The sequence below is a fragment of the Schistocerca gregaria genome, chromosome 7, assembly GCF_023897955.1.
Source record: "Schistocerca gregaria isolate iqSchGreg1 chromosome 7, iqSchGreg1.2, whole genome shotgun sequence".
NCBI classification, from domain to species: Eukaryota; Metazoa; Arthropoda; class Insecta; order Orthoptera; family Acrididae; genus Schistocerca; species Schistocerca gregaria.
The window spans coordinates 498,617,096-498,644,769 of NC_064926.1; the positions used below are offsets into that span (position 1 = coordinate 498,617,096).

Here is a 27,674-nt window from a genome sequence, read left to right on the forward strand (position 1 = left end):
TTTTTTCTGAGCATCCACTGAAAGAAAAGAGCATCAGAATGAGAAAACTGCAATTTTTTCAGCCCACTTTGGTACCATGGCAGCTGAAAATTCTCTTAATTTATCACTATCTGCTATGACTGAAGCCATTGCGTCAGGCATACCATTTAATTTCTCATTTTTCTGCGAAGTGACTCATACATTTTCTGACGTACTCTTTTTTCTACTATAATAGGCGTAATTGCTTCCGGTATGGTACGTCTTTTTATTTTTCGGTTCCGCCGATAAACTGTTCTCTTCCCTGAAATTGTGGTTACGACGTTCATAAAAATGCGTAACGTACTCAGCATTTTCGTAAGCTAACCTATGAGTTACGTGATTGTATGTAAACTTGTAAGTTTCCAGAACTCCTCTAATCACATTCACGTCTAGTAATTAAAATTCTCTCATAGAACATTCACGCGCGCAGCACATAGACGTTAATCTAGTAGCGCTACTACCACACTGCGTTCGCCATAATTGGAAACAATATTTGGTGCTCATTTTATGCATGCAACAGGGAACAGTCGACTTGGATGTATTCAGCTGTGATCGTGGTTTTATACTTTTTGCTCACGTTTTCGGCTGGAATACTTTTCTCCTATTGTATAGACTCTTACCAGGACAAAAATGGTTCAAATGGCTCTGAGCACTATGGGACTTAACTTCTGAGGTCATCAGTCCCCTAGAACTTAGAACTACTTAAACCTAACTAACCTAAAGGACATCACACACATCTATTCCGAGGCAGGATTCGAACCTGCGACCGTAGCGGTCTCGCGGTTCCAGACTGTGGCGCCTAGAACCGCTCGGCCACTCCGGCAGGCTTACCAGGACACCGATATTTTAGTCAGAATAATTTCGTTATCACAATGATCGTCATTCACCGAACAAAAGATTTTACGTAACCTACCGAGAAGACCTAAATGTCGGTCTTGTATGATTCAGTCTCATTTTATTACGGTTTCTAACACGTAAATAGTCTGAAGCGAAGTGGTTAGTCCACTAGACCCGCATTCGGGCCATTCAGATTTAGATTTTCCGTTATTGCTCTAATCTTTTACCGAGCTATCTTCACGTATGCAGTAGATATAGTTCTGTAAACTAGGCTGAAAGTTAGGGTAAATTTTAACTTGCACATGGGACTACAAACCTTTTATGTCCAAAAGAAGTATATTTCTCTTGCATGCTTGCGCACTCGTCATTTTGTAACTTATTACATTTGGGTATATCACTGTTTTCTGGAAACCGCCTTCAACTATTGACTCTGTCATTTTATGCACATAATATGCTGTTTTACATCATGAATTTTTCATTGTGTAAAAAAAAAACGGAAATTAAATTCAAATAATCTCAAAAATTGCTAAAACTATCCATTTGAGTCACGTGATGCCTGTGACGTCACTGGCTAGCTCACTGCTCTCACTGTCGAAAACAGGTTCTCAGTGATATCTTGTTTTGGAGTTTACAAATTGTCGAAACATGGATTGTGGAAAATTGTTTGCGAATGACCCAAAAGAATAAGAAGATATGTAACGTTGCAACTCGTTCGTAGAGATGTAGATGAGATAGAGGTCGTACCGTTTACTTCTATGACGATCATTTTAATGTAAGGTAACACTCTACAGGATGTCCCATAAATGTTCTGACAAACTTGGAGGGGTTGTAGAAGGTATCTTGAGGAACAAATCGAGGGTAGGAACTTGAGTTTGCAAGCATCATCTAACGACGCTGCAGAAGGTCTAAGTTACAGGCGCAGGTCCCTGCCACTGGGTCATACTTTCGGCAACAATAACGTGACTTTTTACGCTGACGGACCATAAGTGGAACGTCTTGCAATGTTGTTTGTTAGCAACTAATTGCGACCATCGCCAACGGAGAAGATGGAGTTAGCTGCTGCGTAGACAAGCCTTGCCCCATATGAATGCGATGCTCTTTTGCCACGGTGGATGATTGTGTCGGGCACAAGTTTCTACCCGCTCTTTATTTTTCTCCTAGAACCCTCTAATATCTCAAATGTTTTTCGGTACAGAGAAGAAAAATAAACTGCAGATGGAAATCCGCGTCCGAAACCGTCGTCCACCAAGGCAGCAGGGCATCGCATTCGTGAGAGACAAGACCTGTCTACGGAGCAGCTAGGTCCATCTGACGATCGTGGCAAGCAATCCAGATCACTGAATAACAAACAACGTACGTGGAACGTGCGTTCATGGTTCGTGAGCGTACAAAGTCACGTTTGCTGCTGAACAGGTTGCGTAGTGGCAGGCGCCGGCGCTTACTACTTCGATGCTGTGTAGTGTTACTGGATGACATCTCCGGGCACAGGTTCTTATCCTCGATTTTTTTCCTCAAGACACCTTCTACAACCCCTAAAATTTTGTCACATAATTTCTTGGACACGAAATACACACATCAAAAAAGGTTTTGCATCACCTCGGTTCTTAGAGTTTGGGAACCTTTACAGAAAATTGGGATAGAAGTCAACCTAAACATCATTTCCGCCCTTTATATTGCTCATGAAAACCACACATTGCATGTTGTACCACCATACAGCGAGACCTCCAGAGGTGGTGGTGGTGGTCCAGATTTCTGTACCTCCAATACCTAGTAGTACGTTTTCTTGCATTGATGCATGTCTGTATTCGTCGTGGCATACTATCAAAAACTTCATCAAGGCACTGTTGGTCCAGATTGTCTCACTCCTCAACGGCGAATCGGCGTTCACTCCTCAGAATGGTTGGTGGGTCACGTCGTCCATAAACAGCCCTTTTCAATCTATTCCAGACATGTTCGATAGGGGTCATGTGTGGAGAACAAGCTGTCCACACTAGTCGAGCGATGTCGTTATCCTGAAGGAAGTCATTCACAAGATGCACACGATGGGGTCGCGAATTATCACCCATTAAGACGAATGCCTCGCCACTATACTGCCGATAGGATTGCACTATGGGTTCAAATGGTTCAAATGGCTCTGAGCACTATGGGACTTAACAGCTGTGGTCATAAGTCCCCTAGAACTTAGAACTACTTAAACCTAACTAACCTAAGGACATCACACAACACCCAGTCATCACGAGGGAAAGAAAATCCCTGACCCCGCCGGAAATTGAACCCCGGAACCCGGGCGCGGGAAGCGATAACGCTACCGCACGACCACGAGCTGCGGACCACTATCGGTCGGAGGGTGGCATTCACATATCGTACAGCTGATATGGCGCGTTCCGTGACCCACATAATGCCACCCCAAAACAGCGGGGAACCTCCACCTTGCTGCACTTGCTGGACAGTGTGTCTAAGTCATTCAGCCTGGCCGGGTTCCCTCCAAACACGTCTTCGACGATTGTCTGGTTGAAGGCACATGCGACACTCATCGGTGAAGAGAACATGATGCCAATCGTGAGTGGTCCATTCGGCATGTTGTTGGGCCCATCTGTGCTGCGCTGTGTGGTGTCGTGGTTGCAAAGATGGACCTCGCTGCAAACGTCGGGAATGAAGTTGCGCATCGCGCAGCCTATTGCACACATTGTGAGTCGTAACACTATGTCTTGTGGCTGCCCTAAAACTATTATTCAACTTGGTGACGTTGCTGTCAGGATTCCTCCGAAGCCATAATCCGTAGGTAGCGGTCATTCACTGCAGTGGTAGCGCTTGGGCAGCCTGAGCGAGGCATGTTCGACAGTTCCGGTCTCTCTGTATCTCCTCCATGTTCGAAAAACATCGCTTTGGTTCACTTGTTTGTCATCTTCTCTTACGGTACTGCGGCCTCGTTTTCTTATTCCATTTAATGGCGTCACTAACTTCTTGCCTTACTTGCCCGTGAGCGGCAGCAGCAGCGCGTATCAGTAAGTGCAGTGCCGCACCATCTCTGGGCGACCGATATTTCCGGGCCGTCGTGTGTCTGGCAGTCAGACGGAGACGGAACAGGAGGTCGGTGGGGACGCGGCAGCAATGCAGTCGGGGACGGAGCCCCAGTGAGGTCCGCACAGCCAGTACCAGCGGGGACGACCGTTGGTTGGTCGTTTGGTCGGTTGTCTCATCGACGACGTGTATTTCCGTCGCTTCCTTCCTGTGCAGAGATGTCGGTTGTGTTCCCTCTGCACTGTTGGGTCCGAGCCAGTGTCTCCGGAACGTCGTCCGTCCGAAGGAAGTCAGTTGAGGTGGAAGACTGACCAGAGTGCAGTCGGGACACAGCAGCAGCAGTCAAGTCGGGGACGGAGCGCCGGCAGTTGACGACACACATGAACTGTTCGACGGAGGGAGATTGGAGCGGGATGACCGTTGGTTGGTCGTCTCATCGGCCGACGTATATGTGGTCTTCTCACCGTTTCCGGGCCTGGGCAGTCAGTCGGTTGGCGTGGAGCAGCGAGGAAGTCTCTGTCGCGCATACATTGGCCGGGGCCACTGGCAGTGTGCACGCGCGGTTGGAGTGTGAGGTGCTGCTTGAGGGTGCTACGAAGTTCGTCGCTGACCGATCGTGGACATGAAAGTTGAGTTCTCACTTAACCTACTATCTAGCCTCAACTGTTTACATTTCTTCGTTTGATCCTGGTTGTCGGTTTTGGGACATTCTCGTGAGCAACAATGTATGTGTATTCAAGTCGGCTAAGATTCCAGCCGTCTTCCTGTGGAGTTTAACTTAAATTATTCCCTGTTGTTGAAGTTGACCAGCGGTACCTTCTGCCGTGTAGCCGTTGAGGTTGCGGTTACCTACCCTGGTCGTTGACGTAACTTTGGGTAGTGTATTCTGTGTTGTTGCTGTCCAGTGCGGCGTGTAGTTCGACAGCTGAGGTGTTGTTGGTCGTTGTGGGCGCCAATATTCTGTGTGTCGTTGTATTGAAATCGTGTGATCGTTTTACTGGTTGCGTGGAGTGGAACTGATTTTGTTGATTGGTCGGTCGGTCGGCTGTCGGTCTGTCGGTTGGGTTGCCTTCAGATTAAGAAGTCATTGGACAGGCTGACTGTTCCACCTAAACGGGCGTCTCAGGCCGACCCATGGAAACCTCTGAGCGCCGTTCCTTGTGTGTTTCATAGTAATTTCCCTGTTTGGGTTTTAGTTATTTGGTTGATGTGTGGCCTTCAGCTGAGTCTCAATATCTCTTTAATTAATGTTCTTGTCTTGCCCTTAAGGCATAAGATTGTTATGCGTTTGTACGGGGCCTTCAGCCGAATTTTGCATAAAATGTTTTAAGATAAGGCCTTCTGGCTTTTGATTGAAACTCTTCTTATTGCTTAATATGCGGCCTCCAGCCAACTTCCATTAAAATTAAATTGCTAAGGCCTTAGGCCTTCAGCCTTTTTAGATTGAAGATTTAGAAAATAGTTTTGGGTGAAACCTACAGAAGAACCTGGTATTTCAATTTCTTGCTTAGGCCTTGTGTCTTGTATTTTGAGTGTGCTTTGTAGTCGATCTAAAGTTAATCAAAGAGGTCGATTAAAGTTTTGCGTGCTTTACATCCGTGTTGTAGTATTGTGTGTTGATAAATAAAGTTTGTATGTTGAGTGCAACTGACAGAAACTTATTTTGGCTCCTTTCCACAACCTAATCCGGTCTGTCCTGCTAGCCTAGGCATTTCAAAGAGAAAAAACGATGAGGAAGAATGTGTGTGAGAGTCTCATGAAGGCCTTTACTGAAAAGTGGAAACAGTGTTTTGACGGCATCATTACCCAGAATGAAACATGCTTGTTTTTGTCCTGAGAGCAAAACTCAATCCATGGAGTGACGTCATCCCGGTTCCCATCGGAAGAAGAAACCAAGACTTTCACGAACAGCAGGACGAAAGGTGCTGGCCTTCTTCTTCTGGGATCAGCGTGGTGTCATTTTCATTGACTTACCCGGGACTGTTACTGTTTCGACAACACCCACAGACCACAGCATCAGGGTCAGCTCATCAGACTACGTCATGACAATAAAAAAAACCCATACAGCCCTTATGACCCAGGATAAAATCAGGAAAATGGGTTGGAAAATGGTTCCTCATCCTCCCTACATTCTCTACTTGGCTCCATCTGATTTTTACCCCTTTGGTCGTCTGAAGGCCCACCTGCACGGTAAAACATTTGATAGTGAGAAAGACCGTATTTCCTGTGTCAAGCGATGGTGTAAAAGTCAGTCCCAGAATTTTATCAAAGTGCATTTACATCATGGAAAGAATGTTGGGCCAGATATGTCACAGCTGAAGGAGGCTATATTGAGTAGGCTCAATGTATAGCTAAATGTTCCAAATATGTTCCCAAAAAATTTCATTCTCCTCCTGTCAAAAAAATAAAATAAGAGACGACTGTGCAAAACTTTTTGAACGCCCTTTCTAAGGGCCTACTGGCCTACAACCAGTGTACGATACTCCTTGACCGTCATGATGCCTTGCACGAGATCCACTGGACCCATGGATGCCCACATACACGTACCCCAGAGCATAATGGAGCCACCGCCAGGTTGTCTCCGTCACGCAGTACAGGTGTCAAGGAGCTGTTCTCCTGGAAGACGATGGATTCACGCCCTCTGATTGGCATTATGAAGAAGGTATCGGGATTTATCAGACCATACAACGCTCTGCCACTGCGCCAACGTCCAAGGACGATTGTCACGTGCCCATTTCAGTCATAGATACCGATGTCCTGGTGTTAACATTGGCACATGCATGGCAGCCCCATCATTAGGAGTGTTCGGTGCACTGTCTCTTCAGACACATTTGTACTGTGCCCAGCTTTAAAGGCTGATGTTAGTTCCGCCACAGGTCGCCGCCTGTCCTACATAGGACGTCCTTCGTCTGTAATGAGAGATAGTCGCCCAACCCCACAACGTCTGGACGTGGTTTCACTTTGATTTCTCCAGGTAATGAAGACGCCACAACACTCCTCGAACACTCGACAAATCGTGCAGTTTCCGAAATGACCCTGCCGAGCCTCTGGGCCATCACAGTCTGCCCTCGGTCAAACTCGCATAGACTGCGCGCCTTCCCTCCAGCTCACTGAATACTACATGCACCGTGCGTGCGTTTGACTAGCAGTCATTTGTCGCCAGATGACTCTGATATCGCCTGGAAGGGTCTCATTTCGATAGGAGTCATAAGGATCTGGCTGATCATTGTGTACATGAATGTTTTTGTTTACTTGTGTAATAATGCTTGTTTCGTCCAAGTTCTCCTTGTCTTACACCTAAAGCCACATGACATGTCGACAATTTTTTGACGAATGAGAATCTTGACGACTAATTTTGCAAATTTTCCGAAACGTTTTGTTCTGACTGAGAACTTCGTTGCTGAATTGGAGGTATTGTATATTATGCACTTGTTTGCATGGATATAGAAATTCAGTTTTTTACTGCTGCAACAGGCGTTGCTCCAATAATAGTTTTTGTTGCTTTCTGTATATTTTAAATGTAGTATAGTTTCACACTAGAAAATATGTATTACAGGCAAAGATCCGTAATTTTCCTCTGAGTAGATAGTTACTTATTTTCAATTATAATTCACGTTGTAATAGGACTCCGTTGTAAGCAAAGTAAAAAATGCAAATTGCTCTGAAATATTTTTTTGTTATCGTTTTGTACATAGGCTCTCATTGTGAAAAGTTTGGATCTATATAATGAACAGATGATGAAGTAATCCAAGAGAAAGATGGGCAGTGTCTTAAATATTAATTCCGTAAACGTAGGATCATTTAACAAGATCGTTGTATAACCCACAGGTTGTACGTGTTGAGTCGTAATGTACCTTATGTACGAGTCGTATTTTTCTTATTTTATCCACTAACACACAGTTTCACTTATTACAAGTTTAACCAAACGCTATAAACACTTCATATAAAAGCAAACAACTGAGCGCGGTGCCGCAGTGGTTAGAACACTGGACTCGCATTCGGGAGGACGACGGTTCAGACCCGCGTCCGGCCATCCAGAGTTAGGTCTCGCGTGGTTTCGCTTTTCTTAGAAAGGCACGGTCGATTTCCTTCCCCATCCTTCAACTAATCCGAGCTTGATCTCAATCTCTAATGACCTCGTTGTCGACGGGACGTTTAACACTGTCCTTCCCGTCTTCCTTCTCCTTCTCCTTCTTCATAAAAGCAGACTTGTGGATTACACATATTTCCAACTGATTTTGAAATTTTGCTATATTACATGTATCTTACATGTAGTAAACTTATGAAACCACATGGAGACTGATCCTAAACTGAATTTTCCAGTCCATGTCTTCCCATTCTAATTTTCAGGCAATAGCTCGTCTAGGACCAGAGTGTGTGTGTGTATGTGTGTTATTTATGTATTACAGTCGTTGCTGAAAGACAAAAAGTATTTCTGCGTAATTATCAGGGATAATTTCGCTTCCGGCTGCAACTGCTGAACGCTGAGAGTGGAATATTATTTCGTAGTTACTTGACATTATCCACCACTATTCTAAACCACCCGTTTTGTTTTCTCTCTCTCGTGTGGCATCTTGTTTGGTAATGTACGAGTAAGAGCGATGGAGGAAACATTTTAACTGCAACAGACAGACTCTAGCGGCAGCTTACAACTGGCGGCAAGCTAAATTGTTAGTTGCGAGGAGTAAGTTAAAATTAACCTCAAGTTTCTGACTTCATTCTTATAGAATGATGCAGTCCTGTGATAACGTGTGGACCTTTTTGAACCTCCCAATACTTAATTCTGCATTTAATCTGTGAATCGCCGGAATCGGGAGCACTGCTGCTTCGCGAAGAGTCTCCGGTCGTCCGGTCTGTGCACTGCCCTGTTGCTCGCGTTAGGAGACGGCAAGGCTGATCGCGTTGGCCCCAGGCTTTCTTTTTCCTGCTGAGTACGCGAAACAGGTAACTGCATGTGTTCGTGTATGGGTCTGCGCTAAAGGAACCCCCCCTCCCCCCCCCCCCCCACGTTAATTTGATCTGGCCGGCTGTTTGCGCGTGTGCGTCTATGGCGCCATAACGCGCTGGACCGTAATCGTTATTTTTAATAGCCCGGCCGTGGGAGCCTGAGGACGGTTGCCGTAGAGTAGCGAGCGAGGAGCGAGAGTCAAGGGGTACCGAGGGACGGTGAGAACACAGGTGGGCAGGGCTGTGGGCAGATCCACCCACATCTACATGTACAGCCCCCGGAAGCCATCGTACGATGCGTGGCAGAGGGTACTTCTGCTACCACCATCATTAACACCATTTCCTATTCTGTTGGCGAGTTATGCGTGATAACTACGATGGTTGATACGCGTATAAATTACACTACTGGCCATTAAAATTGCTGCACCAAGAAGAAATGCAGATGATAAACGGGTATTCATTGGACAAATATATTGTACTCGAACTGACATGTGATTACATTTTCACGCAATTTGGGTGTATACATCCGGAGAAATCAGTACCCAGAACAACCACCTGTGGCCGTAATAACGGCCTTGATACGCCTCGGCATTGAGTCAAACAGAGCTTGGATGGCGTGTACAGATACAGCTGCCCATGCAGCTTCAACACGATACCACAGTTCATCAAGAGTAGTGACTGGCGTATTGCGACGAGCCAGTTGCTCGGCCACCATTGCCCAGACGTTTTCAATTGGTGAGAGATCTGGAGAATGTGCTGGCCAGGGCAGTAGTCGAACATTTTCTGTATCCAGAAAGGCCTGTACAAAACCTGCAACATGCGCTCGTGCATTATCCTGCTAAAATGTAGGGTTCGAATGAAGGGTAGAGCCACGGGTCGTAACACATCTGAAATGTAACGTCCACTGTTCAAAGTGCCGTCAATGCGAACAAGAGGTGACCGAGACGTGTAACAAATGGTACCCCATACCATCACACCGGATGATACGCCAGTATGGCGATGACGAATACGCGCTTCAAATGTGCATTCACCGCGATGTCGCCAAGCACGGATGCGACCATCATGATGCTGTAAAAAGAACCTGCATTCATCCGACAAAAATGATGTTTTGCCATTCGTGCACCCAGGTGCGTCGTTGAGCACACCATCGCAAGCGCTCCTGTCTGTGATGCAGCGTCAAGGGTAACCGAAGCCATGGTCTCCGAGCTGACAGTCCATGCTGCTGCAAACGTCGTCGAAACTGTTCGTGCAGATGGTTGTTGTCTTGCAAATGTCCCCATCTGTTGACTCAGGGATCGAGACGTGGCTGCACGATCCATTACAGCCATGCGGATAAGATGCCTGTCATCTCGACTTTGGCCGTATTACCCTCCTGAACCAACCGATTCCATTTTTTGCTAACAGTCATTGGATCTCGACCAACGCGAGCAGTAATGTCGCGATACGATAAACCGCAATCGCGATAGGCTTTAATCAACGTTATGGTACGCATTTCTCCTCCTTACACGAGGCATCACAACATCGTTCCACCAGGCAACGCCGGTCAACTGCTGTTTGTGTACGAGATATCGGTTGGAAACTTTCCTCATGTCAGCACGTGGTAGGTGTCGCCACCGGCGCCAACCTTGTGCGAATGCTCTGGAAAGCTAATCATTTGCATATCACAGAATCTTCTTGCTGTCGGTTAAATTTCGCGTCTGTAGCACGTTTTCTTCGTGGTGTAGAAATTTTAATGGCCAGTAGTGTATAATTTCTGCCATTTTCCATTCGTATGTGGGAGGAATTAATATCGCTCTTTACTATTCTCGGAAATTTCGATCTCGGAGTTCCAACAGTCAACCAGTTTTTAAGAAGCTGCTCTTGAAGTGTGTGTCGCTGAAGGAGCGCTTTCGCGAATACTATAGTGCGTCTAAAATTAGTTGCGACTTTTGACGTTTGGCTGAACGTAGCTGGACGTGACGCCGTTGCACAGGTAACACCAGTGGCCAGCCGGCTTTCTCTACCGCGCCGCCAGCGATTCTGGTGGTAGAGCGCCCATGTTGCCACAATGTGAATGAACAGTAAGTACCACGTGGTGTCGCGCGTTAGATGCATCAACGTTCGTCAGCTCTCGTTGCAAAGTCGTATTTTGTGCCGTTGAAGTTTTCTGTAGTTGCCAGGTATTGTGAACAAGTGTTTTGTGTTGGCTTTGCAATAATAACAGCAGTGCAGCACATGTGAATACTAGATCTGCAATAAAAATGTCATCCAAGAACACGTTTGCCGGCTGGGAAGGTAACGATCTGCTGCGAAACATTCCTCAGAATTTAACAATAGTAATGGACAAAACGCAGTACCGTTCTGTTGTGATGCGCAAAACTCCAACAATGGAGTGGATGAAAGCGGATATTCTGCTGTGGGTACAAAGAAATGGCCGGCCGCGGTGGTCTCGCGGTTCTAGGCGCGCAGTCCGGAACCGTGCGACTGCTACGGTCGCAGGTTCGAATCCTGCCTCGGGCATGGATGTGTGTGATGTCCTTAGGTTAGTTAGGTTTAAGTAGTTCTAAGTTCTAGGGGACTAATGACCACAGCAGTTGAGTCCCATAGTGCTCAGAGCCATTTGAACCATTTGTACAAAGAAATGTTCCATGAGCTAAAGCTGAATCTAGCATGTATAAGGCGAAGTTAATGGAACTTGTAGTGCTGTGCAAGCCAAAACTTCACGCTACCAGGCCGTCGAACTGGCTAACCATAAAAGGCATAGTTTTATCAGCTTCCTCCTTACCATAACCTTACTGGGCATAGGTGAAAAGTAATGTGGCAAAAAACAACAAGAAATATTCCGTCACTGAGGCTGAAATGCCGACAAAAGAAGCCATTGCCAGTGTTACGCGACAGGAATGGCTTTGATTTATCAAACGTGCCAAGAAGGTAGTAGAGGAGACTGTGACAAGTTTTGTTGTAATACGTAACTTATTGCCCTGTTAAAATCTGCTTCTTTTGTCATAAAACAGCCGAGTTTAGAACTATTCATCTCACGAACATCCTAATGCTGTTGAATTTGGGACAGAATCCTGAAATGTGCATTATTAAACTAACAGCTGATTGCAAGTCAGGTCAGTGGTTTATGAAACAGTCCAATCTCAGTATAAAAATAAACGTGTAACTTCCTCACTTACATTGCTACAAAATCCGCAGCAGTTCTCGTTTCACCAGCTATCGATGGCCCTCAATAATTACATTATTTCACTGAAAAAAAATCTGTAGTCGCTTTAATATTGCGGTAGTTATGGATGTTTCACGTATTAATCATATAGCCAATCAATCTCGTCTGTGTGCGCAATCATTTGCCAAAATCTTGTTTCGACATCTCAGACCGTGAATAAGATACGAGGAATTTATGAATATTTCGTTCTTGTTTTTTTCACTCACCCACCGATTCGTGAGTCAGCGCTTTACATATATTTCATTTTTTCGAAACTGGAAACAGATAGTCATAGCCTTCCAAGTTTAAAGAATAATTCCGTGTGTTATCTGTATTTAATACGCACAACATGCACCAAACACACGTTCATAGCGACACCCATTTTTCGCTGCAAACTATCTTCCGAGCGGGCCCGCATTATACTGGTGGTCACTCTCTGAGGCGCCCAGCACACGTTTCCAACTACGCTTCCCTCCACTTGCTCCATACTGAATTGTCAAAAGTTGCAACTTACTTTAAACGCACTATAAGAATACACTGCCCTTGTGCCCACAAGGCACTTGTACGTCGCATCTTCGAATGTTGTTCAGGTCTACGGGACCCACACAAAATGCGACTAAATGCGCAAATTGAACGTACATTATCTGATCAAAACTATTCGGACACCATTAAAATGGAGCGTTTATAGTGTTCGCCTTTGTGGCAGCTTGAACTCTGCCAGGGGCAGGCGTCTGAATGTCTGGAGAAATGTCAGCCCATTTTACCTCAACGGCCAAAACCAGAGAAGGTGGGCTCTGGAGCGACATCGGGGTTGTGACTCATCCCAGAGGTGTTCCGTTGTGATCAGGTCGATACTCCGGGCAGGCCAGTCCATTTCACGAATGTTACTGACCACCAACCACTGGCTCGCAGATGCTGCTCTATGACACAGTTCATTGTCATACTGATACAGTCATCGTCTCCGAGCTGTTCCTCTACTGTACACAGTGCTGTAAAATGTGCTCATATCCTTCCGCGTTCAGCGTTTGCCGCAGCGCAATTAAGGGGCCACACCCTAACCACGAAGAACACCCCCGCACCTGGCAGGTGACGTTCTCCAGGCATCCACCAAAACCACCCCTTTCACCAGATGGTCATGGGATATAGCTTCATTAGTCACTGCAGATCACTTCTTTTCAGTCATCCATTGTCCAGTGGCCTCTCTACACCACGCCATTTCAAGCATCGCTTGACACTGACTACAGATAAGAGTAGCTCAGAAACAGCTACGCGACCTTTGTAACCCATTCTTTTTTTGCTGTCTCCGCTCAGTCATTGTGCGAAATGCACCGCTACTTTGGGACTCGCTAGTTATTCCTTCCGTTGATTTCATGCAATTTTTTACACCCACGCTTCGCAATGCTCGCCAATTCCTGTCCATCAGTATATAAGGTCTGCCTGGTCTCTGTTTAAATGTGGTTGTTCCTTCGCGTTTCCACTTCACAGTCACTGCACCATCGGTCTACTTGGGCCGGCTTTAGAGGGGCTGAATGTCCCTTATAGATTTGTCACTCAGACATCAAATCACTTGTCCACGTTCGAAGTCACCGAGCTCTGCTGGCAGTCCTATACTGCTGTTACTGTTTCTCCATTGACAGCGTCCGCCAGCTTAGCTGAGTGGTAACGTGCTTGCCTCCTATCCAGCGGGCCGGGGTTCGATTCCCGGCTGGATTGGAGATTCTCTCCGCTCATGGACTGGGTATTGTGTTGTCCTCGTCATCATTTCATACTCATCACCTGCACGCAAGTCGTCCAATGTGGCGACGACTGAAATAAGAATAGCACTCGGCGGCCGAACTTCCACGGATGCGGCCTCCCGACCAACAATGCCACACGATCGTTTCATTTTTTTTCTATTGATAGCGTACCTCTCAGCATAATTGTGGTGTGCGTACTGTAAGACCTTCGGTACACACACCATCAGATTATTTGACTTGTCGCTCTAACGAAGTAGGCGAGAGTCAGCAATATGTCTCGTTGTCTTATCGTGGCGTGTTTATCTTCTGCCGTTAAGTCAGACGATAGAAATGCCACTTGCACGCTTAGAGTAGCAGATTGACGGTGACCAACTTTAAACAGAACTTGATTAATTTTCACACACATTTATTAAAATAATAACAAGCATAAAAATAACTTAACTTGGTTCTGGATGCTATTTACAATTGACAATCTGAAGTTCCTTTCGTATTGGTAGGTTAATCCTATTCTCACATACCCCTGATACTTCACAAATTGTCTATACATTTATCTTCATGGCTATGTACAGGAATATGATAAGCTTATTAGGCACAGACTGAAACTCGACTACAGACTAATGCAGACTGACTAATCGGAGGTCTGTAGGCTCGTTATAATACCTCGCGCTTTCAGGTATCACTGTGCGAGTGTGAACCGCGAGGAGAAAAGGTTCTACGTTAGCAGCAATCTCATTGGCTGCGTTACATATTAATACGCGGATCGGCGGAAGCAGAATTTGGTCTGTCTTTATGGCAGCGCCATCTCGTAGAGCGGAGACGGACGAGCGCCGCGCCTGCGCTGTTGTACTTAGCGGGGCGCGCTCTAGTGGGAAAGTTGTGTACGCGCTGACTACGCGGAACTATGTACACTTCGTGTTGAGGAGTATTAGCCCTGACGTTGTGCCTCCAACATGGCTTCTTGTCCTACGTCTTACTTCGCTTTTCGCTGACAACTCGGTTGATAACATATACAGTAAAACAAAATAATATATGCGGAAGTGGTCGGGGTAGGAGGTATTTCTCCCACTAGCGCCGTTGAAGTACCAGAAATACTATGTATAAGGGGTGTCCATAAGCATTCCGATGGAGGGCGTTGCTGCAAAGTATATGCGACGTAGCGTTATTCCGATGCGGGTATATGAGCACCGACATGTAGACAAGGGATTGCTCTGTCGTTCGTGTCTTTCGGGCTCGCGTCTTGGTAAATGCGGAAACCTGAACTATAGCGACGTTATTACCAAACGCTTCGGAACAGGACCAACGTGCTGTTATTCTTTTCTTGACCAGTACCAGTAGATACACATCAGAGAATGAAGAATGCGTGTGGGTCAGCAGCAGCATGACTGTCGAACACCATCGTTGTGGAATGAAGCACCAAGGGGTGCTCCTGCTACGTGACAACGCACGTCCCCTTGTCTCAAATGCCGTAACGCAGACCCAAGTGGGGGATAGTCGAGCACCCGTCCTGTAGTCCTGATTTTTCCTCATGTGCTTATCACGCCTTCGGTCCCGTGAAATGGCCGAGGATATACAGTAGGCAGTTACTGACTTCTTCATGCAGCATCCAACCTTGTGCGGTGATTGACTCAATTGTAACCTCCCAACAGAAAAATTCCGAAACCTCCAAACAGAAAAAATATAATTATTTATATCATTCACATTCAGTGTAACCTCGCAACAGTTTATTATTCAGTAACCTAGCAATAATAACGTGACTAACCTCTCAATAAAATTTTCGCTCACTTATAACCTTTCAGTAATGACTGTGAATTTAAACTGGTAAATTTTGGACGTCAGCAGCGCTGTGTCATGGCCCTGAAAGATCATTCTGAATAAATTGAAAGTTCTTACCTCAATAAGGTCGCCTGATAACGCGTATCTATCTGCTCCTATAAGAAAATTTTCCGGCCTAGCTCAGTGCAATGCTGGCCGATACATTTGTCATGTATAAAAAGAAACAAATGATTTTTCTTTACAATAATCAGGATGACCATAGATTGGAGAAATTAGTAAAATCTTTAAGTTGAATGATTGTCAAAAGTTAATTTTTATAAGAAAGATTATTATTAAGAGATTTCTTTTTAAAAGCATTTACGTGGGACTTGGTATAACAATACTACATATGCACGAGGCTGTTTTTACCTTATACTACAACACTCATGGACCGCCATCGCTCCCCACGACCGGCCCAGCCAAGTTCATACACACGCTACAACTACTTACTCCTACTACCACACAGTTCCTACTGCATACAACACTGCTCTCTGGTCTGAGATTCTCTTATAGTTTACATATCGCAGGCAGCGCGTGAGCAATCCATCGTAATTACATCTGCTCGAGTGCGCTAGCAATAAACTCCTTAGTCAAGGACCTCTTACACAATGCTCACGGGGATTTTGCTTGACTGGCATGCAGTTCTGGACTACACAGCCTTCCAACACCAACTTTCTGATTGCTTCATAAGCAGCGTGTCCCAGACATGTTGCGACAAAAGGTTGTGGAGGGTGTCTTGATGAAGATGAACAAATCGAGGACAGAAACCATTCTCCGGAAACATCATCCAATGACGCGAAGTTGTAGTGGTCGACGCCTGTCACTATGCCATCCCTTTGGCAGCAAACGTGATTTTGTATGCTGACTGATTGACGCGATCGCCAGTGGAGAAGATGGGCCTTGTCTCCTATGAATGCGATGCTCTGTTGCTTCAGTGGATGACATTTCAGACACAAGTTTCTATCATTGTATTTCTCTTCTGGAGCCCTTTAAAATCTCCAGTATTTTCGGTATCAGGAGACAGATAAACTCCAAATGGAAACCCGCGTCCGAAACAGTCATCCACCTAGGCGTTCTTAGGACAGAAGGCGTGTCTGTGCAATTTCCATCCACTCCACTGGCAATCATGGCAATCAGTAGCGTTCACTGAACGACGAACGACACTGTGAGATCTCTCTATGTCCATTTTTTTAGAGATGGTTGGGGGACTCGGCTGTTCGATAGACGATGTCAAATTAAACACCTTTTGGCCGCCAATTTTCAGCTTTATTTTATTGGGTAACCAATTTCAGCGTTTTACTATGCCATCTTAGGGCCCCTGGCAGACGTGTAGGAATAATCTACCTCGCTTGTGATCAAAACAGCGGCCATCAGTACTGGTATTGTTGATATTTCTACCACATCAACCACCACCTGCCGACAAGCTGATGGTGAAATGGTCACCGTAACAAATATCTACTACTACCAGTATTGCTGACCCCTGTTAGTTGAAAAATGACATTCCCTGCATTGCGAGATGTTCCGCCGGGGTTCCAACTTAAGTATGCTGCTGAAAGGGTGACCTAGTAGCATCCACCGGATCATGTAACTTCGACAATTTGCTATGTTGGATAAAGTTGAAACGTCCCCTTTGAATAATTATACAAGGCTGTGCTTAAACTGACACACAATATTTTTAGCGCAACGCAATCTGACTTTCAAAAATCCCTACCAAAAAATGGCCCTGACTAACATTAACCTATACGTTTCACAAATTGCTTACCTCACAAAAATCTTGGTTACTCGAACTACTGCAATACAGCGAGCGCCACTACTGCCAGCTAAATAAAAGATTCAAACTACTGAAGGCACTAACTACTGACAGGCATAGCAAATGAAAGATTTTGATAGAGAACAATGTATTTACCTTAATAGTCATAATATATATAGCAGTTCACGACATCCAGTCTTACAAATTACAAAACTCCGCCATCTCTCTCCCCACCTCCACCACTGCTGGCCGCTCACCTCCAACTGCACAACGCTACGCGCTGTTAACATCCAGCCGCACAACACTACAATGGCGAGTATTACAACAATGCCAACCAGCCACTGACTGCACACAGCACAACCAGTGATTTTTCATACAGAACGCTATCTGGCGTTACCAATAAAAAAAACCTAAACAGCCTACTTACATAGCTCCCATGCTCCCCACAAAAAATTTTATAAATTGTTTTGGGCAGTGGCCAATACAGATTTGAAAAAAATTTCATAATTACAATAACAAAGAAGTGAAATGCACACACTTATAGATACAATGTTGGTCAAAAGCTAAAATTTTCTCACAGTCTATAAAGACAGTCCTGATCGTTCATCACAGTATAATTGCAGTGGTTTTTTTTTCCAAAGTCTGAGCAGTAAAAGAAAATGCACACGGAAGTAGTGGATTTCCATGCAGTCTTGAAGAAGTAGTGTTGTCCTTCCAACGGAAAGACAGTGTTGACTCTTGACATGCAGACAGGTAATGGTCCACAACAGAGCAAACCCACAGCAGAGTCATTCGAAGTTTTGAAGAATATTGGTAGGTAGGTCATCACAGAGTAGACCCACTGTAGTCCTGGTAGAGAGTATGGTATTGGTGGGCCACCAAAGTTGCAGACCCACTGTAGTCCTTGTAGAGACGGCCAGCAGCCATCTGTTGCGACTGTGCAGGTGCACAATCACCAGCGAAGAGTCTTGCGGACAATATAGCAAGTACATGAACCACCACTTGTGCACTCAAAAAATTTTTTTTTAAATGTCCTTAGAATCAGCAATGATGTTATCCAGTCCATTGCTGAATTATTAACACACGTGGGAGCACTATCAGTCCCTACGTCTCACATATTGTCCATATACTATGACCAACAGAAATGTGTGCGGTGAAATGTAACTTACAAGTTAATTGATTTGATGAACTGGTGTCAATTACAATTTTATAACATAAGAATACAATAACAAAGGTACAAAATACATCATTAAAAGATAATAATACAGATAACATTTGCAGTGAAACAGGCTTTACAAAAGAATCGAAATAACATATACATCAGTGTTACAGGAATTATGACATAACTACATACATAAAAGATCACACATGAGCATTAAAACAAAACAGAATAAATGGTTCAAATGGCTCTGAGCACTATGGGACTCAACTGCTGTGGTCATCAGTCCCCTAGAACTTAGAACTACTTAAACCTAACTAACCTAAGGACATCACACACATCCATGCCCGAGGCAGGATTCGAACCTGCGACCGTAGCAGTCGCGCGGTTCCGGACTCAGCGCCTTAACCGCGAGACCACCGCGGCCGGCAAGAATAAATAATGTGTAAACATCTTTACGAAGTAAACAACATGTTGTTAATGCAAATTATATTTGGGGATAACAGTATTCCTCGTCATAATGAATGTAGCTTAGTATTAGAAGAGAAAAAAATTCTATGAAACAGTACACAGAAACAGGAAGAAAATACAATGGCGAGTATTACAACAATGCCAACCAGCCACTGACTGCACCCAGCACAATCAGTGATTTTTCATACAGAACGCTATGTGGCGTTACCAATAACAAAAACCTAAACAGCCTACTTACAAAGTTTCCGGACACGGCTTCCGATCCTCAAGATACCCTCTACAACCCCTCGAAGTTTGTCGTAACACCTCTGCGACATCCTATATAAATTGGAGTCGCCATACAATCATTGGCCTTAATTGATCACTTCCGTGTGATAAGATTTTACAATTGTGACATGATTCATAAATGAATAGCCTAAACATTATAGTTTTACGTGGGTCATTCCGTATGAACTCACCTTAGCCTCCCTGCTCGACCGTCACAGATTGCGTTGAAATTTATGCGAACATTTGCACATGTCCCCAATGAACACTGATAAAGTTTAACGAGATATAGTCACTTGTTCGACTTTGCGTTGAGCAAGCGTGAATTCCTGGCGAATTTGAGCTGCTATATCTCGGGCAATATTTTGTTGTAAGAAATGAAATTGTGTCAATGTTGTACAACTTTATGCTTTCTCTCAAGAGTAATAATGAAAAGAATTTTAAGGGCCATATTGACAGAAAATTTTCGTCAAAATCGCCCGAAAAATCAGCGTCCGAAAAAAGTTTGGCTTCTTATACACATCTCAGACTAAAGCTATGACGAACGTGAAACTTGGCATGTAGTAACCTAACAACACAAGGTTCTGACATATACATCTACATCTACATCTACATCTACATGACTACTCTGCAATTCACATTTAAGTGCTTGGCAGAGGGTTCATCGAACCACAATCATACTATCTCTCTACTATTCCACTCCCGAACAGCGAGCGGGAAAAACGAACACCTAAACCTTTCTGTTCGAGCTCTGATTTCTCTTATTTTATTTTGATGATCATTCCTACCTATGTAGGTTGGGCTCAACAAAATATTTTCGCATTCGGAAGAGAAAGTTGGTGACTGAAATTTCGTAAAAAGGTCTCGCCGCGACGAAAAACGTCTATGCTGTAATGACTTCCATCCCAACTCGTGTATCATATCTGCCACACTCTCTCCCCTATAACGCGAAAATACAAAACGAGCTGCCCTTCTTTGCACCCTCTCGATGTCCTCCGTCAATCCCACCTGGTAAGGATCCCACACCGCGCAGCAATATTCTAACAGAGGACGAACGAGTGCCGGCCGCGGTGGTCTCGCGGTTCTAGGCGCGCAGTCCGGAACCGTGCGGCTGCTACGGTCGCAGGTTCGAATCCTGCCTCGGGCATGGATGTGTGTGATGTCCTTAGGTTAGTTAGGTTTAAGTAGTTCTAAGTTCTAGGGGACTGATGACCACAGCAGTTGAGTCCCATAGTGCTCAGAGCCATTTGAACCATTTTTTTGACGAACGAGTGTAGTGTAAGCTGTCTCTTTAGTGGACTTGTTGCATCTTCTAAGTGTCCTGCCAATGAAACGCAACCTTTGGCTCGCCTTCCCGACAATATTATCTATGTGGTCCTTCCAACTGAAGTTGTTTGTAATTTTAACACCCAGGTACTTAGTTGAATTGACAGCCTTGAGAATTGTACTATTTATCGAGTAATCGAATTCCAACGGATTTCTTTTGGAACTCATGTGGATCATCTCACACTTTTCGTTATTTAGCGTCAACTGCCACCTGACACACCATACAGCAATCTTTTCTAAATCGCTTTGCAGCTGATACTGGTCTTCGGATGACCTTACTAGACGGTAAATTACAGCATCATCTGCGAACAACCTAAGAGAACTGCTCAGATTGTCACCCAGGTCATTTATATAGATCAGGAACAGTAGAGGTCCCAGGACGCTTCCCTGGGGAACACCTGATATCACTTCAGTTTTACTCGATGATTTGCCGTCTATTACTACGAACTGCGACCTTCCTGACAGGAAATCACGAATCCAGTCGCACAACTGAGACGATACCCCATAGCTCCGCAGCTTGATTAGAAGTCGCTTGTGAGGAACGGTGTCAAAAGCTTTCCGGAAATCTAGAAATACGGAATCAACTTGAGATCCCCTGTCGATAGCGGCCATTTCATTTATGTACCACTTTCCAGCACTGAGTAAATTAAGTCCGGTTTTGCAGATTTTGTAAAATGATAAAAATTGCCGTATTTTCGACATGATATTGCAAGAAAAACTGTGTTTTATAAAACTTTTCAAACTGATCTCATTAGAAAGACAATGGTTTTAACCACAAAAAAAATTGACTATCCAATGAGCTAAGAATGCTAGATTATTTGAATTAAAGTTGGGCGCTAAAATAGCGGCACGAAAGAAATGTAAACTTTGGATTTTTATGTCTCGTAGAGTGAACACATGTTAATCACGAAACTTTATGGGCAAAAGATCGGTAGCACAAGGATCTGGAACAGAAAATTTTACTCGTCTACTATTTTCCAGTATTCGTTGCGAAAATGACGGTTTTAGTTTGAAAATTGGGTTTACTCGACACTACTTTTACAAATACCTTTTCCTATTAGGGCTTCTAACCTAGTTTCATTCGAAATATCGTATTTTAAACGCCCCCCTCCCCACCTCCTCTCGTAGAACAGTGGGCTTAATTTATAGCATGGGCTAACAATGCTACATAAATTGAGGTAAAGTAGCCGGAAAAATTGCGATGCTGCGAATAAAGTTTTAACTTCGGCTTTTTTATATCTCGTTCATTAAAGGCATGATAGACATGGAACTTTGCCAACAACTTAATAACGTACGGTTTGCCACTATAAAATATCATTCACGTACTGCTTTCCAAATTTCTACAAAATAAATTCAACCGTGGTTTTCGTAAAAGTTGCAAAAATATGTCACATTTCATTTACTTTCAGAGAATCTGTTTTCCATTATTGATTTCACACAGATCTCAGTTGGAAAGAGCATGTTTTCAGGCATTCAGAAAATCACGTTCGATTTTCCAATGTGCGCTAACATTACCTGGAAAAAAGACACAAATTTGGTGGAATGTATCACGGCAACAGGCTACATTGCAGCGATCTGTTGTCCGCGTTCCGAGACACAGCGGTTTTATTGTTAAATACCCTTCTAACGAGCGTAATCAGTTACCACCACAGCATGGTAGATCCAAAAAAAAAACAACTCAGTATCAATTTTCCCGATGATGGTTCGCTACTCATCGTCCTTGGCGGTGTGTAGTAAAGCTTGATCAACAAGGAACTTAACCAAACAGGAGTTCGTAAAAATATAGTTGTTTAAATGCAACAGACTACAGCAAGTATACACAAACTACAAACAAACAAAATTGAGCCACTCAATAGGCACAATAACAAGACCTTAAAGGCACAATTTTTAATGTAAGCCACAATAAGTGCAAACATTGTCTGACACCATAAAATACAAATACGTGAAATTATGAGCTTATCCAAAATCGAAGTATCGAAAAGAATTACTATTGGCATTAACAGTTCTAATCCAGTGATCAGTTGTCAGAATTACACTGATGTAATTTTATAAGTTCCTCAAAATTTTAAATTTTCTGAACAATAAAGTTTGGCTAATAATTTTATTTTGTTAACCACAGTAATTAAGTTAACATTGTTCTTAGACCACAAACGTAGGAAATATGTATAGTCAACTGGTTTTCAGTGAATTGTGGTAAATCGAACTATATATAATTGATGTGTATGCTAGTGTTGGGAAGCATGGTTGTTCTCAACTACTTTTGATGAGAACGTCTGTTGGATACTCTGACATGGAACGGAGAAACATTACTCACACTTATACATTTCTAGCACTCTAACTCACCATGCACCTTTCCTTTATGGCTTCTCGTTCATTTTCAGTACACCTATAACGTGAAACAATTCACTGGTGACTGAGTGTAATGGGTAACAGTATTCGAAGTGGAAAAACAAACACTTAAACTACAAACTAAGTTGTCGCCAATAATTTTGGCTCTTGCGTCTAATAATTAGTTGCTTACCGATCCACACTCGTGTGACTACGTCAGTGTCCAGTCAAAGATAATTTCGTTATCACAGTTTGTACATATTTCCATCAATCTCAGGCCAGTTACTATCATTAAACCTTTCGTATCAACTAATTCTTTGAACCACCTTTTCTGAAATGTTCCTCCAAAGAGTGATTGCCATAGAATGAGTCGTCCACGCTTTTAATACAGCTCGCCTAGCGCCTTTCCGTCCACAACCAAATGGCTATGAGCACTATGCGACTTAACTTCTGAGGTCATCAGTCACTTAGAACTACCTAAACCTAACTAACATATATCCAGGATTCGAACCTGCGACCGTAGCAGTCGCTCGGCTCGGCTCCAGACTTAGCGCCTAGAACCGCACGGCCACTCCGACCGGCCTTCCACAACCCTCCACTGTCCATCTATATAGTCTCCGGTCACTGTCGACCAGATATCGACAGATGTAAATAATTGCTCCACTTTGTACTTGCTATTACAAACAGATGCTGATAGAAGCACATTTGTACATGTTGGAGGTTTTTTTTCCCTAGCGTGAACTAGAAGTGGGTCACTCTGCAGAACGGCGGTAAGGGCGTTCTAAGCTATCGCCACGCTACGCCCCGGGTGTGCGTCGGACACGTTTTGTGTTCTCGTTTCGCGTGTGAGAGCGCACAGAACGTTAGAGCGTTGTTTTCTGACTGCAGCAGCGGTGGCGGGCCTTAGCCTGGGAGCAAAACCGTGTAAAAATTCGCCTCGTTTAGACATTAATTTATCGGAATTCGGACGCAGGGTGCCGGCTCGTAATTGGATTTATCCGGCCGGCCATACGCGCCGTGTGCGTCGTATCGTCGCTATTGGACTCAGGACGCGCGCTGTCACACGTTTTGTTTCGTCCAATCTGCCGTTAACACGGTTACTCTAGTTTATGGCAGTGCTTTCCAAAGTTTTTGCGTCCACGGCTCTCTCGGCCTGATCATAAACAGCCGCGGCTGTCCTTTCGCACTTGACACCCGACTCTTAACTCCGGGGTGGGGGGTGGGGTGGGGGGGGGGGGGGGGGAAGCTATCGAGTTTGCTGAAGCGACATTACTTGCAAATATGTAACATGGCCCTACGAGTTTTGACACATTTTGCAACAACCTCCTTGATTGAGGTATGGTTTCCTGCATTGGCACTCATCAACACAAAAAGTTTCGAAAAAATTAATAAAAGCAGTTACTTCTTTCTTAATTATTGACATAACACATATTAATCAGCGTTTAATGTTATTAGGCTACATCTTATTCTTGAACGAAATCAGTGGGACGGCTGAACTTGCTTCATCATCATCAGTTCTTCAAATCTCGCGACAAGACTGGAAATTGCGACCGCATCTCTTTTTCCACATCCTTTCGCAATCTATATTTCGTGTTGATGACTGCCAATGCTGAAAAACCTACCTCACACGAGGAGGAAGAGGTATCAAACTCGTAGGGCCATGTTCCCTACTTGGCGGGTAATCCCGCTTCGGCAAGCTTCAAAACGCAAGCAGTGATAAAGAAAGGAACTTCCGATTTCAACGTAGAGTCTGAAGAAATATGACTAATAAATTGCTCTTTTTATCAGTAGTAAGTGTTTATTGAAGTTCTGTGTTGAAAGTGGCCAGGTGTGTTGATCAACTTCTTGTGGAAAGTACTCTAGACAGTAATCACACAAAAACACACAGCTTCAGTTCGTCACTCAACTGGAAGTTATTCTCCTCTAAAACTGTTTGAAGAACAGGGAAAATTTAATTTTTAACTTCATCGTCCAACGTCTTCTTCCATAATATTAATTTCTTCTGGAGACTGAAAGTTTGTCTGACAGGCGCAAAATTTTGGTCCCATTACCTCAAGAATACCAGACGACCCGTGTTAGCCGGGTCAGTCCCTTTTTGAGTCTCCGTCCCGGTCTTTTTTAAGGTGGAACGGGACCCCAAAATGTCCCGTATTGTGGAAATGACTTATCAGCATGAAACCCCATTAAGTATAGTTTTGAAAAGTTCAAATTGTCCTGATTTTCATCAGTTTAAGAATAATTTAAAGATGCTAACAACCACCAAGCAAAACGCTGTTTATATCACGGACCTGCGATACATATACACCTGAAGTCATGTGGAGACTTCCGTTGGAAAAGTGAAGCTGCAAACGGCAACAAATCGTCATCACTCGTGTTTGATGTGAACGCCGCCAACAATAAAGGAAACTGTAAACGCTTATGCTTCAGTGTCAGACAAAAGTAATTCATCAAAACTGTGGCTTTGGTAGAAGACAGTACTGTGTTCTACATTTTTGAAATAATAAAATACAGTGAACTTTTGAACACTTGAAGTTAATAGCAAGCCATCGCCGAAAAAAAGTATGTTTTCGATAGTCACCTACAAAATGAATACCTACAGATTAAAAAAAAAATCACTCAGGTGTTCGACGCACTTTTAGTATAGGCCAAAGGGACGATCGGATATATCACAATATATGTTGTCGTGGTCTTGAGTCCGAAGACCGGTTTGATGCAGCGCTCCATGCTACTCTATCCCGTGTAAGTCTCTTCGTCCCCAAATAACTAATGCTACATCTACATCTGCATGCAACCTGAATCGTTCTGACCCTGCTTACCGTATTGATCTCTTGGTCTCCATCTACGATTTTTACCTCCCCCCCAAAACACACACACACACACACACACACACACACACACACACACACACACACACACACACACACTTCCCTCCAGTACTAAATTCGTGATCCCCTGGTGTCTTAGAATGTCCCCTATCAACCGATCTCTTCTTCTGGTCAGTTTGTGCCACTAATTTCTTGTCTCCCCAGGCCTGTTCAGAACCTCCTCATTATTTAACGTGCTCTACCCACGTAATCGTTAGCATTCTTCTGTAGCACAAGCTTCTGCTCTCTTTTTATCTGCGCTGTTTATACTCTGTGTTTCTTTTCCATACATCGCAAGACTCCGTACAAATACTTTCAGAAAAGACTTCGTGATAATTAAATTTATGTTTGATACCAACAAATTTCTGTTCTTCAGAAACGCTTTTCTTGCCATTGCCAGTCTACATTTTATATCCTCTCTACTTCGGCCATCATCAGTTATTTTTTAGCCGGCATCAGTGACCGCGCGGTTCTAGGCGCTATAGTCTGGAACCACACGACCGCTACGGTCGCAGGTTCGAATCCTGCCTCGGGCATGGATGTGTGTGATGTCCTTAGGTTAGTTAGATTTAAGTACTTCTAAGTTCTAGGGGAGTGATGACCTCAGAAGTTAAGGCCCATAGTGCTCAGAGGCATTTGAGCCATTTGTTTGAGTTATTTTGTATCGGTTAATTGCCGTCATTTGCAACTGTAATACAAGTCTTAATTAGAACAGAGGAGTTCCGCTTTATTTTAAAGCGTCTTCAGTGGTCACTGTAATAATATCGATTTTTCTCTTACAATTTTGTTTGTGAAGATCATTATTTTGCTGCCCAAATACCGAAACTCATCTACTTCTTTGGGTGTGTCGTTTCCTAATGTAGTTCACTCATTATCACCTGATTTGACTACATTCCATTATACGTGTTTTGCATTTGTTGGTATTCACCAGTATCCTCTTTTCAAGACCCTGTCCATTCCGTTCAACGGCTCTTCCAAGTCGTTCGACGTATCTAAGAGAATTGCAATGTCATTTGCAAACCTCAAAGTTTTTATTTCTGCTCCCTGGACTTAAATTCCTACTCCAAATTTTTCTTTGGTTTCCTTTACTGCTTGCTCAGTGCGCAGATTGCATTAACACCGGCGATAGGCTACAACCTCGTCTCACTCCCTTCCGAACCATTGCTTCCCTTTCACTACCCTCGACTATTATAACTGCAACCTGAGTTCTGTACAAATTGTAAATAGCCTTTCGCTCTTTGTATTTTATACCTGCTACCTTCAACTGTTCAAAGAGGGTATTCCAGTCAGCATTGTCAAAAATTTTCTGTAAGTTTACAAATGCTAAAACGTAGATTCGCCTTTCCTTAAATTTTCTTCTAAAAGAAATCGTACAGTCAGTGTTTCCTCGCGTATTCCAACATTTGACTGCTTCTCATACTTATAAAAGGTGGTATCACCTTATTCATTGTTCCGAGTAAAGAATGTAACACAATCAGTCCTACATGGTAGCCAATTGTAACTGATACTTGACTAACGAACGCGCTTCTGATCATACTATTTTAAGACCAAGCGAGATGGCCGAGTGGTTAACACACTGGACTCGCACACGGGAGGATGACGGTTCAAATCCCCGTCGGAGCCATTCAGAGTTGGATTTTCCATGATTTCCCTGAATCGATCCAGGCAAATGCTGGAATGGTTGCTTTGAAAATGACACGGCCAGTTTCCTTCCCTATCCTTTTATAATCCGAGCTTGCGCGCCGTCTCTAATGACCGTGCTGTCGACTCTGAACCCTCTTTCCTTCATACTCCTTCGAGCATCATAAATATATTACAATTAATTCACTGTGTTTAGATCTAAACAAGATCAGCATTTAAACCAATTTCACCTAAATGAAAATAATTACTGTTACGTGATTCGTGTCCACGTGATGGATGGCGACTCAAGCCTAGCTGTAGACAGAGCCTAACTATT

The 27,674-nt window shown here is 44.0% G+C and overlaps 1 protein-coding gene across 2 annotated transcripts in view; it reads left to right on the forward strand.

Annotated features, from left to right (window-relative positions):
• LOC126281657 (tyrosine-protein kinase Btk29A) overlaps positions 1-27,674 on the forward strand; it is a 790,079-nt gene that overhangs the window by 385,436 nt on the left and 376,969 nt on the right. The gene's annotated exons all lie outside the window — the stretch shown is intronic.